Source organism: Zalophus californianus, chromosome 4 (genome assembly GCF_009762305.2).
Source record: "Zalophus californianus isolate mZalCal1 chromosome 4, mZalCal1.pri.v2, whole genome shotgun sequence".
NCBI lineage: Eukaryota > Metazoa > Chordata > Mammalia > Carnivora > Otariidae > Zalophus > Zalophus californianus.
Window position 1 is genome coordinate 119,180,111 of NC_045598.1, and position 11,771 is coordinate 119,191,881.

Consider the following 11,771-nt stretch of genomic DNA (forward strand, 5'->3'; position numbering starts at 1 on the left):
ATCTCCTCTGGGAGTCTCCTTGCCCTCCTGCCCCTTCTGGGTAGCGGCCCCTCCTCACCGTGAGCTTCTGGACAGCCCCATGTTGTGAACCCATCTTGCGCAACCCTGTCCAAGTACCGCCCAATCAAGCTTGTTGTGTGTCACTGTGCCCGGTGGCCATATCTTTTTTCTTGATCAGCGCCCAGATCCCTCAAACCACGGCTACTCTTAGGGTATGGCTTTCATTTTCATACCCACAGGAGAGCTGCGCCTCTTTCTGAAGGCTAAACACAAAGGGCGTGGGTCATCTGACTTGATCATCAATTATCAGGAAAGCGACAGTTCTACAAGTGCCCCTGAAATGTAAGTAGGCTCAGTTATATCTCATTATCCAAAATGGCAGAAGAATCTGGAGAGGTGAGCATTTAAACTGCGAACTTCTTTATCCTGAACAAAGTCAGTTTTCTGTAGAGAGCAAGAGGAGAAGGGATATTACCTAGATAACTGGCAGGGTGGCTTTTTTTTTTTTTTTTTAAGAGAGGTGCCAAGCTAACAGCAAGGACACACTCCATGTACTAGAAAAGAGTAACATGCTGGTTTTCTTATCACACATGTAAAAACATTACCCCACTTCACATACAGCTGGTTCAACTCCTAGGTCTTTGCATGTGGCAAACAAGTATCATTTTGTACTTTAGTTTTATTTCCCAAATTGTTTACAACAGTTATTTTCCTGTGAAAAAGAGTGGCTGGAGGGGGAGACATTTTTTTTTTTCTACCAGAATCGTAGCTTCTCATAGCTGTGTGATGGAATTCAACGGTACTTGTGGAAAAGGGGCAAAATCACAAATGTAAGCATATAGGCAAATATGAGCTTTTCTTCTTTCATCTTTTCCTTTTGCCTGGAAATAGCTATTAGTAAAAACTGCAGGAGGTGGAAAGAAGAGCTAGGGCTTGAACCTCTCCTCTCTCACTGGAATTCCGGTGAACAGAACATGCCCAAATTCAAGACTCTACATTCAAATCATTTTCATTATGGAACTTTTTGTTGAAAATACAGTAAACAAAAGAAGTTTTTGCTTGTTTTTTGTTTGTTTTGCCAAATGAGAGGTCTAAGTTTTCTTTTCTTTTCTTTTCTAAATTGAGGTATAGTTCGCCACATTTAAATGTGTACTTTGATAAAATTTGGTAATTCTAAACAGTTGTGTAAACACCACCAAAATCACTTATACAACATTTCCCTCTACCTAAAACTTTTCCTCTTGTCCCTTGTAAGTTAACCTCCTCTTCTTCCCAACCAACCCCTTGCAATCACCATAACCTTGCCTTTTTTGGAATTTAATATTTATGGAATCATCCATTACGTAGGGTCTTGTGTTTAACTTTTCTCACTTAGCAAAATGTTTTCAAGGGCCGTTCGTGTTTTGTGTATTAATTTTTTGTTGTGGATTAAGGATACACTACACTTTGCTTATCCATTCATTAGTTGAATATTTGGGTTGCTTCCAGCTTTTTGCTATTATGAATAATGCTGCTATGAACTTATTTATTTATATACATGTCTTTGTGTGAACATATTTTTATTTCTCTTAGGCAATGCCTAGAAGTAGAATTGCTGGGGTTGATAGCATATTTATGTTTGAATTCATAAGATGCTGCCACATTGTTTTCCAAAGCATGTAAGCCAGTTTTGCATTCCCACCAGCAATGTGTGAAGGTCTACTTGCTCCACATCCTCACCAACATTTGGTATTGTTAGGCTCCTTAACTTTTACTGCTCTAGTGGGTATATGGTAGTATCTCGTTTTTGTTGTAAGTTACATTTCTCTAATGACTAATGATGTTGAGCCTATTTTCATGTGCTTGCTAGCCATTGATATTACATTGTATCTATTCAAATCTTTGGTCTACTTTCTATTGGATTATTTACCCTTATTATTGAATTGTAAGAATTCTTGATGTATTCTGGATAAACCCTTGTCAAACGTATGTTTCACAATTATTTTTTTCTGAATATGATTGTGTGTTAGAGTTTGGGCTTTTTATACCTGTTTAAGAAATCTTTGTCTAACCTAATACCACAAAGATTTCTTTCTATGTTTTGTTTTTGAAGTTTTATAATTTTAGCTCTTATATTTAGATGTTGATACATTCTGAGTTAATTTGAGTGTGTGGCTTGATTCGGTGATCAAAGATTACTTTTTTTTTTTCCAGAGATCCAAGTGTTTCAGCAACACTTTTTGAAAAACAAAATTATCTTTTTCTCATCAAATCTGGCACTTTGAAAAAAAAATGACCATAAAAGTGTGAGTTTATTTTTGGATTTTCTATTCTTTCCCATTTATTTATATGTCTAGCCTTACACTTGAACATACTGTCTTGATCACTGTACCTTTATAGTAAGACTAAAATTAGGCAATGTTTAAGTTCAACCTTTTTCTTCTTTACTGAAATTATTTTGGCTATTCTGGGTCTCTTTCCTTTCCATATAAATTTAGAATTAGCTTGTCAATCTCTTTCAAAATCAGCCAGTTAAGGGGCGCCTGGGTGGCTCAGTTAGTTAAGCTTCTGCCTCTAGCTCAGGTCATGATCTTGGGGTCCTGGGATCAAGCCCCACATCCGGCTCCCTGCTCAGCAGAAAGCCTGCTTCTCCCTCTCCCTCTGCCTGCCACTCTGCCTACTTGTGCTCTCTCCCCATCTCTCTGTCAAATAAATAAATAAAATCTTAAAAAAAAAAAAAGCAGCCAGTTAAGACTTTGATTGGAATTACATCAAATCTACAGATCGACTTAGGGAAGCTTACCAACTTAACAACGTCAAGTCTTCCAATCCAATCCATAAACATGGTACATCTCTCCATTAAGGTCTACTTTAGTTTCCCTGTGCAAATTATTCTAGTTTTCAGTGTAAAGGCCTTATGTGCCTTTCATTAAATTTATTCCTAAATACCTTTGATGCTATTGCAAATGAGGTGGGTTTTTTAATTATTTCATTTTGTAATTGATGTTATATCTAGAATTTCAACTGCTTTTTATATATTGGCTCTGTATCCTGCAACCTTGCTAAATTCACTTATTAGTTCTAATAGCTTTTTTGTAGATTCCTGTCATCTGCAAATAAGAAAATTTTTATTGCTTCCTTTCTCATCTATATGCCTTTTATTACTTTTTCTTATTTTACTGCACTGGCCAGGATCTCCAGTGCAATGTTAAATAGTAGTGTTGAAAACCAAAATATTTGCTATGTTTTTAATATAGAAAACGTTAAGTCTTTCACCACGAAGTATATTAATTGTAGGTTTTTTTGTACATGCCCTTAGTCATGTTGAGGAAGTTCATATCTATTTCTAATTTGCTGCATGTTTTTACTGTTAAATTTTATCAGATGTTTTTTCTGTATCTATTGGGATAATTATATTTTTGACATTTATTCTATTAATATAGTAGATTTACATTGTTTAATGTTTAAATATTGAACAAGCCTTGCATTTCCAAGATAAATTCTGCTTGTTCATGATGTATCATTTATATATATATATGAATTTCTGGATTCGATTTTCTAATCTAATATCTTATCAAACATTTCTGCATTTACTGCATTTATGTTCCTGAGGGGTATTAGTCTGTAGTTCTCATCCTTTGTGAGAACTTTGGCTTTGGAATCAGGTTAAAACTGGCTTTCATAAAATGAATTAGAAAGTGTTTCCTTTCCTTCTGTTTTTTCTGAAAGAGTTTGTATAGGATTGGTATAATGTCTTCCTTAAATGTTTGATAGGATTCAACTGTGAAATTAGCTGGATTTTATTTGTAAAATTGCTGGAGTTTTTTTTTTTTAACAGGAAGTAGGATTTATTGGTGGGCATGAATAAGGAGGGGGCAATACTGAGGTTCTCATGAGTGCAGACCCCACCATTTGTCCAGGAGGCCATGTAGATGGCCCACAAGCCATCTGGGATGAGCTGCTTTTCAGCCACCATATCTTCAAATTCCTCCACATTAAACTTAGTAAAGTTGGATCTTGGTAATATGGATCTTCCAGAAGCCAGGGAAATTGAACTTGGCCCTGTGTAGGCCCCCAATCACATGCTCCTTGTTGTGCAGCTCAGTACAGATGGACATGATGACTTGGCCCATGTGGAATCTGGCCACTGTGCCCTGGGGCTTTACAGAGTCACCCCACATAGCATACCTGTTGGGAGCATGTCAGCCCCAGCACAGGACAACATCTTGTTGATAGGGATGACGTGGAAGGGGTGGAGCCACGCTCGGATGAGAAAACCATCTTTTCTACAGCTTTTCACCACGTACTTATTGGCACAAATACTGGCAGCCTTCAGGGTTTAGAGGAAAGTTGCTCATATTCATGTGACACCACATGACCACATAGTGGGCATTCATCCACTTTTGCTGTCTTCCACCCGAGGTCAAAGATGCAGATCTTGGCATCAGGGACACCTCTGCAGAAGCGAGAGTTTGGATATGACTTTTTCTTACAATACTGTGACACCAGGTCGGGGGGGGGGGGTGTCCCCTGGCAACACCAGGATCTTCAGTGGCGTGCCAAGGAGAAAGCTATTTATGAAATTGTTTTTTAATTATAAAGTCAATTTTTAAATTGAGATGGCAGGGCTCATGTTTGCTATTTCTTGTTGTGTCAGTTTTGGTCATTTGTGTCTTTCAAGGAATTTGTCCATTTCATCTAGGTTGTCAAATTCACTGGCATGAAGTCCATAAAATTTCCTTCTTATTTTTTTAATGGCTGGAGTTTCTGCAGTGGTTCCCTTGCTTTTATTCCTAATATTGCTAATCTGTCTGCTTTCTTTTTCCCTAATGAATCCAGTTGGAGGTTTATCTGTTACATTAATCTTTCCAAACATTAGCTTTTAGTTTGAAGAGTTTTAACTATTGTTTTTCTGTTTTCTATTTTATTGATACCAGTGCTTACCTTTATTATTTCCTTCTTTTTAGCTCGTTCTGGGTTAAATTTATTCCCCTCATGGTAGAAGCTTACTTTGATCATTTATTTGAGACTTTTTTTTCCTAATATAGGCATTTAATGCTATCAGTTTTTTCTCTATGTTCTGCGTTAGCTCTATATGTTTCTTAATTTCTCTTGTGATAGTTTTCTTTGATCCAGTTCCCTAGAAGTGAGTCACTTAATTTCCAGGATATTTTGGGTTTTCTTAGTTGCCTTATTTTAATATTTCTAATTTAATTCTACTGTGTTAAGAGAACCTAATTGATATGATTTAAATCTATTTAAATTCACTAGGGCTTGTTTTATGGGTCAGAAAATAGTCTATCTTAGTGAATCTGTAGCTGCATTTTAAAAGAATGTGAAATATTTATTCTGCCAGTGGTGGTGGAGTATGCCATTAAGTATCACTTCAATCAAAGTGATTGATAACGTTGTTTGGATATTCTACATCTCTGATGACTTCGTCTAATTTTATCAATTGCTAAGAGATAGCTGTTAAATTCTCCAACTGATGTAGAATTGACTGCTTCTTCTCTTGATTTTGTCAAATTTCCTGCATGTATTGGGTGCACACACATTTATAATTATTATATATTTCTGATGAATTGACCCTTTTATCTTTATGAAGTGCCTTTATCTCTGGCAATACAATATTGTTAAAATCTATTTTATTTGATATTAACAGAGACCCTTGAGCATCCTTATGCTTTTTGTTTGCATTGCCTATCTGTTTTCCATCTGTTTACTATAACCTCTCTCATCTTTATATTTAAATGGAATCCTGGTAGAAAATGGTTGGTTTTTGTTTGTTTTGTAACACATTCTGACAATCTTTTGGAGTGTTTAATCCATTAACACTTATTATAATTATTAATATAGTTTAGTTGGGTCTATTATTTAAGCAATCATTTGTCTCCCCTGCTTTTTGTTCCCCTATTTCTCCTTTCTTGCTTTTTAGATTATTTGAATATTTTTTTAAATTACAGTTTAATATTTCTGCTGACTCTTTTGCTATGCTTCTTTGCAGCTTTTTCAGTGTTTTCTATAAGAATTATAATATACATTCTTAAATTTTCATTGTCTACTTACTGGAACAATATTACTACTACAATAATAGTTGTTATCTGTGTTTTAACTACATATGTTATAAACCCTACAAGAAAGATTATATTTTTCTTTACACAGTTCAATTGTTTACAAAGAAACTGGAAGTAAAGGGGGCCCCAAACAGTCTTTTGTATCCTCCAGATAGTCATCATTTCCAGTGCTCTTCTTTTTTTTTCCCTGAGGATTCAAGTTTCCATCTGCTGTCATTTTCCTTTAGCCTAAAGAACGTCCTTTAGCATTTATTGTAATGCAGGTCTTCTGGTGACAAATTATCTTAATTTTCTTTTACCTGAAAATGCCTTTTTTTTTTTTTTGGTCTCATTTTTGGAAAAATACTATGTGTGAAGAATACAGATTAAGTACATCTCTTAAGCCTTGCCTTTGAAGACTTTCTAAACTTCTTAATGAGATGGAGTGCTTAATTGAAATGACACTGTGCTTTGCACATGTTTTATGCCTATATGATAAGTCTTTTTCTCTCCTCCCCTCCCCTCCTCTGAATGAAGATTCTATCCTCATACTTTGACATACAATTCAAATATCATCTCTTCTTGTGTGCTGTTCTGCCCACTGTGCTGGCCAGACAAGTGCTATTTTCTTAGACTTCATATTTATATATTATATATTACATCTCAAATAGAAAAAGAACAAATCATAAGACAGATGGTGAGGATGTCCTAAGTGAGAGCATATCTTATCTGAACATTTCTTTTTACTTTCAATCCACTTACCCTGCACTGAGAATTTCAGCATGCAACTACGTTTTCCTTTTGTTTCTTGATCTGGTTATGTGTCCTCCTCCACTGATGAATTTTTTATGTGACTTCCCATTGCTGTCACTATGAGGTCTTTGATTGCAGATCTGTTGCATTTTTTATCTTTCCTATATCTATGTATATGGCCCTTCTTTAAAGATAGTGCTGGATAGTGCATTTGGTCCTTCACCCATGTCAATGCCAGTAAACAGAATGTCCAATGGAATTGAAAAGCATCAAGAATGTTTCAGAATACCTCATCATTACCCCTGAAACAGCATCTGGCTCTGGCCCCAGGTGCAAGTTTTTGCAGAGAGATCTGAGAGAATATACCACTGCTCCAGGCAGTTGCCTTCATTCTTACATGATATTTTCAATAAATATAGAATTCTAGTTTGACAGTTGTTTTTCTTTCAGCATTTTCAAAAGGTTATTCTGTTCTTTTCTGTCTTTAAGTGTTTCTGATGAGAAGGTGCCTATTTAGCCATCATTGTTCCTCTATATGCAATGTGTCAGTGTTCAAGATTTTTTCCTATCTTTGGCTTTTAACAATGTGCCATGATGTGACTTAGCTTTGGATTTTCTGTGTTCACTGTGGTTGTTATTTGTATAGCATGTTGTACCTAAACATTTCTGTCTTTCATCAAATTTAGGAAGTATTCAACTAATATGTCCTCAAATATTTTTTTCTGTCCCATTCTCTCTCTCTTCTCCTTCTGGCATTCCTGTGTGTTTGATCATTCTATCTAATCTAACAAGACATTGTTTATTTTTCAAAATCTGGTTTTTCTTATTTTTCATTTTTGGTCATTTCTATCGCTCTATCTTTGCGTTCACTTACTTGTTCCTCTGCCATGTCTATTTGACTATTAAGTTTTTTCAGTGAATTTTTTTTCATAATTCTAATTTTCAGTTCTGTAACTTCCATTTGCTTCTGACTTTATTGTTTTTATTTCTCTGCTGAGACTTCCCATTTCTCTGCTGAGATTCCCAATTACTGAAAACACATTCTGTCTTACTTCATAGACTATTGTTATAGTAGCTGCTTTAATATCTTTATCTGTTCATTCCAGCAACTTGTTCATCTCCAGGTCAGACACAATTCATTGTCTTTTGTCTTGAGAATGTGTTTCATTTTGAGGGATCTTTGTACATTAGATAATTTTGAGTGTATCTTAGACCTTGTAAATGTTAACAGATCCTGGATACTGTTTTTTTCACTCTGGTAGTGTTGTTTTCTTTGTTTTAGCAGGGAATTTTCTTGGCTGGTCTTGAAGTGCAGATGGTTGCTTAGACAGCAGTTCCATTTCAGTTCAGATCTTTTGTCTTTAGCTGAGCTGTTTTGAGATTGTTCCATGCATGCGTGTTTCTGGGAGCCATCAGAGATACTGTTGGACAGAGACTGGGGATCCCTCCTCTAACCTCTTTCCCTTCCAGCATTACCCCTACTTGCATTCAGTTTCCTGGCTTCACTATGGTTTCTCAGTAAAAGTACCCCTGCCACTGCTGTGTGAGCCATGCAGATCGCACTTAGCCCCATAGCTACTAAAAGCCATGGAAATGGAAACTTGACTGGATAGATCCACCTTCCTGGAAGCACATTTGCACTCCCTATCAGTCTGGGCTTCAGTTCACTGTCTGACACTATCAGGTAGTCTTTTCCTATGACCTGCTTCCACGGTGATTTTCTGCAAGGGAGGGAATTGTCCAGTAGGGTCTTAGTCTATCAGACTCATAAGTGGAAGACTGCATAAGTTTGTGTGTTTGTTTGTTTGTTTTGAGAGAGAGAGAGCACATGGGGGCATATGCACAGGAGTTCAGGGGGAGGGACAGAAGGAGAGGGAAAGAGAGAATCCTAAGGAGGCTTGATCTCAGGACCCTGAGATCATGACCTGAGCCAAAATCAAGAGACTTAACCGACTAAGCTACCCAGGCGTCCCTGCATAAGTTTATTTTTTAAATAATATTGTACCCAGGTGAAAAGTCTCTATTTTAAGTACTAAAAAAACACTTTTTAATCTAAATGTAATGTAAGGAGTTAAAAAAGCTACCTTGTTCACTTGCTGTAAGAAATCAGTAGAGATACCAAATCAATTGATAAACGCTTGGGAGGTGAGGTTCTATAATTCTCAAGGGGGAAGCAGAGGAGAATAATTTTCAAAATAGCAAATATTTGGAGAGTCTGGGTGGCTCAGTCGTTAAGAGTCTGCCTTCGGCTCAGGTCATGATCCCAAGGTCCTGGGATCGAGCCCCACATCGGGCTCCCTGCTCCGCGGGAAGCCTGCTTCTCCCTCTCCCACTCCCCCTGCTTGTGTTCCCTCTCTCGCTGTGTCTCTCTCTGTCAAATAAATAAATAAAATCTTTAAAAAAATAAAAATAATAAATAATAAATAAAATCACAAATATTTATTGAGTGCTTATATTTGCTCTTCAGAATGGCATGATGACTTAGGTACTATCTTCATCCCTGTTTTACAGCTGAGGAAATAGAGGCATGGAAAGTTAAGTAACCTGACCAAGGTCACAGAGTGAAGGAGCCTGGATGTTTCAGGGGTAGCCAAAGACAGCCAGAGCTGGCCCTGGCATCTCCCTGGGCAAAATTTTAAGAGACTGTCAATATCCTCAGCAGAGTGTTGTGGTCAACAGGCAGAACAAAAGGGACAAATTAGCTTTGTAGAGATACTTGAAGGCAAGCTCAGAGACTGCCACTCACTCTTTTTGGGAGAACAGAATAAAAGCCCATCCTAGACAGGAGGTGCCGAAGTCACAGGAAAGCCGTCGGGTTGGGATAGGAAGGCTGCAGAGTGTAGGAACCCTCACAACCCGAGGCTCTGTGGAAACATGGCCAGTAGTGCACACCAGCACAAAGTTCAAAACTAGCAGAAGGCGCCTGCCACACCTCAGGGGACACCAGTGCAGGAGGCCCAGAAGAGGCAGCATTCTGTGCAGAGACCTCTTCTGCGATCACCATAAACCCTTCCTCCACTCAGAAGCCCTCAGAGGAAAAGACAGTGAGGGAAGAACCTTGAGAGATAGCCCTGAAGGAAGTTTGAGCTTTGCACTGATTAAATACTCTCAAGACTTTTTAAAATTAAAAGTGACATATTAGCTAGCAAGCTTAAAGGCGTTTTTCTCCCCATTCACAGCGGATACGGAAGTTTTAAAGTAAGATGAAGTCAGTTACAGAAAACAAATTTTATGGTATTTTTCATGCCTGAGTCTTAGCATTTCATACATTGGGACCCTCCTCTCTTACACCAGCAAACAGACATTTGCGATACAATGTGTTAGTTGGTCCGTGGAGAACAGCAAAGTCTTCTGAGAAGATAGAAGATAACGGTGTCTAAGCTAAGACACTCCAGGGCCAGCAGTAGCAAGCCTGGGAGGAGAAGGTGTTTCATGATCTTGCCTTCAATTCTTTCAAGAAATTAAAGATTTAGAGGTAAACATGATTGGTCTGTGGTACTTCAAGTCTACTATTAGAGCTGGAATTTTCAGAAGGAGGGAGAAAACAGAAATGAGGGTAGAAGTTAGGAAGATGTAGATCATTTGTGCTCTGCTCCCCCAAAATTAAATGAATTACACAAAATGTTTTGTAAAAATACAATATGATTATTATGGAACTAGAAAAGCTGGCTCTAAAGTTAATAACGAAAAATACTAAGCAAGAAAACCAGAACATTTTTGAAGAGTAAGAGTAATAAGGCATCATTTATTATAACATATTACAAATCTATACTCTAATAAAACATAGGATGGTTCTAGCACATGGGTAGATTGATCAAAGGAATGGAATAGAAAGTCCAGAATTAGACTCAAATACATAAGGTAATTTAGTAAATGATAAAAATGATAATTAGAGTCAATGGCGGGGGAGGAAATTGATTATTCCATCTACGGTGTCTGAACTTCTGGAAAAAATAATAACAAAGCTGGAGGTACAGGTCTGTGATTCATCAGTCTTACACAATTCACAGCGCAAACTGAGGGTTCTAGAGGGGAGGGGGTTGGGGGGAGGGGTTAGCCTGGTGATGGGTATTAAAGACGGCACGTATTGAATGGAGCACTGGGTGTTATATGCAAACAATGAATCATGGAACACTACATCAAAAACTAGTGATGTAATGTATGGTGATTAACATAACATAATAAAATAAAATAAAATAAAAACAAATGAAGCGGGAACCATACCACACACTTTTACCAAAATAAATGCAGAATTCTGATGAATAAAAGTTTTAAATGTCAAAAATAAAGCCATTAACATTCTGGAGGAAGCCATAAAATATTCTTTCTGAAACATAATCTCAGAATGAAGAGGATCTTTCTCAGTGTGATGCAAAACTCAGAAGCCAACACTTTTTGATAAATTTGGTGACATAAAAATGTTCCTCACAAAGAAAAATGCCAAAAGCAAAGTCAAGATAATGACAAGCTAGAAAACACATATTTTTTTCAAAAAGTTATTCTGCAAAGAACTAATTTCTTTAATATGTAAGGAGAATGACCAACAGTATGATAGGTAATGGACAAAATATGTTTTCAGACAGTTCACCAAAAAAGGTAATATGGACATGGAATGTGTTCAACTGCTCTTTTTTTTTTTAAGATTTATTTATTTATTTCCTTATTTGTTTGTCAGAGAGAGAGAGCATGAGCAGGGGAAGGCGCAGAGGGAGAGGCAGACTCCCCGCTGAGCAGGGAGCCCGATGTGGGGCTCGATCTCAGGACCCTGGGATCATGACCTGAGCCGAAGGCTGATGCTTAACCAACTGAGCCACCCAGGCATCCCTGTTCAACTGCTCTTGTAAAATTTGTTTTTAAATGCAATTAGAACTACAATGGCACATGGATTTTTACTGCTAAGGTGGACAAAAGGCACACATGGGAGCTCTGTAAGCTCTCTCTGGCAGGGAAGCACTTGTCCTGTTGGGGGATGTGTGCCCTGAGCTG

General features: G+C 37.4%; 1 pseudogene; it reads right to left on the bottom strand.

Annotated features, from left to right (window-relative positions):
* Nucleotides 1-366: 366 nt before the first annotated feature.
* LOC113925867 lies at nt 367-9,789 on the bottom strand (annotated as a pseudogene).
* Between the last annotated feature and the right edge of the window lie 1,982 nt (nt 9,790-11,771).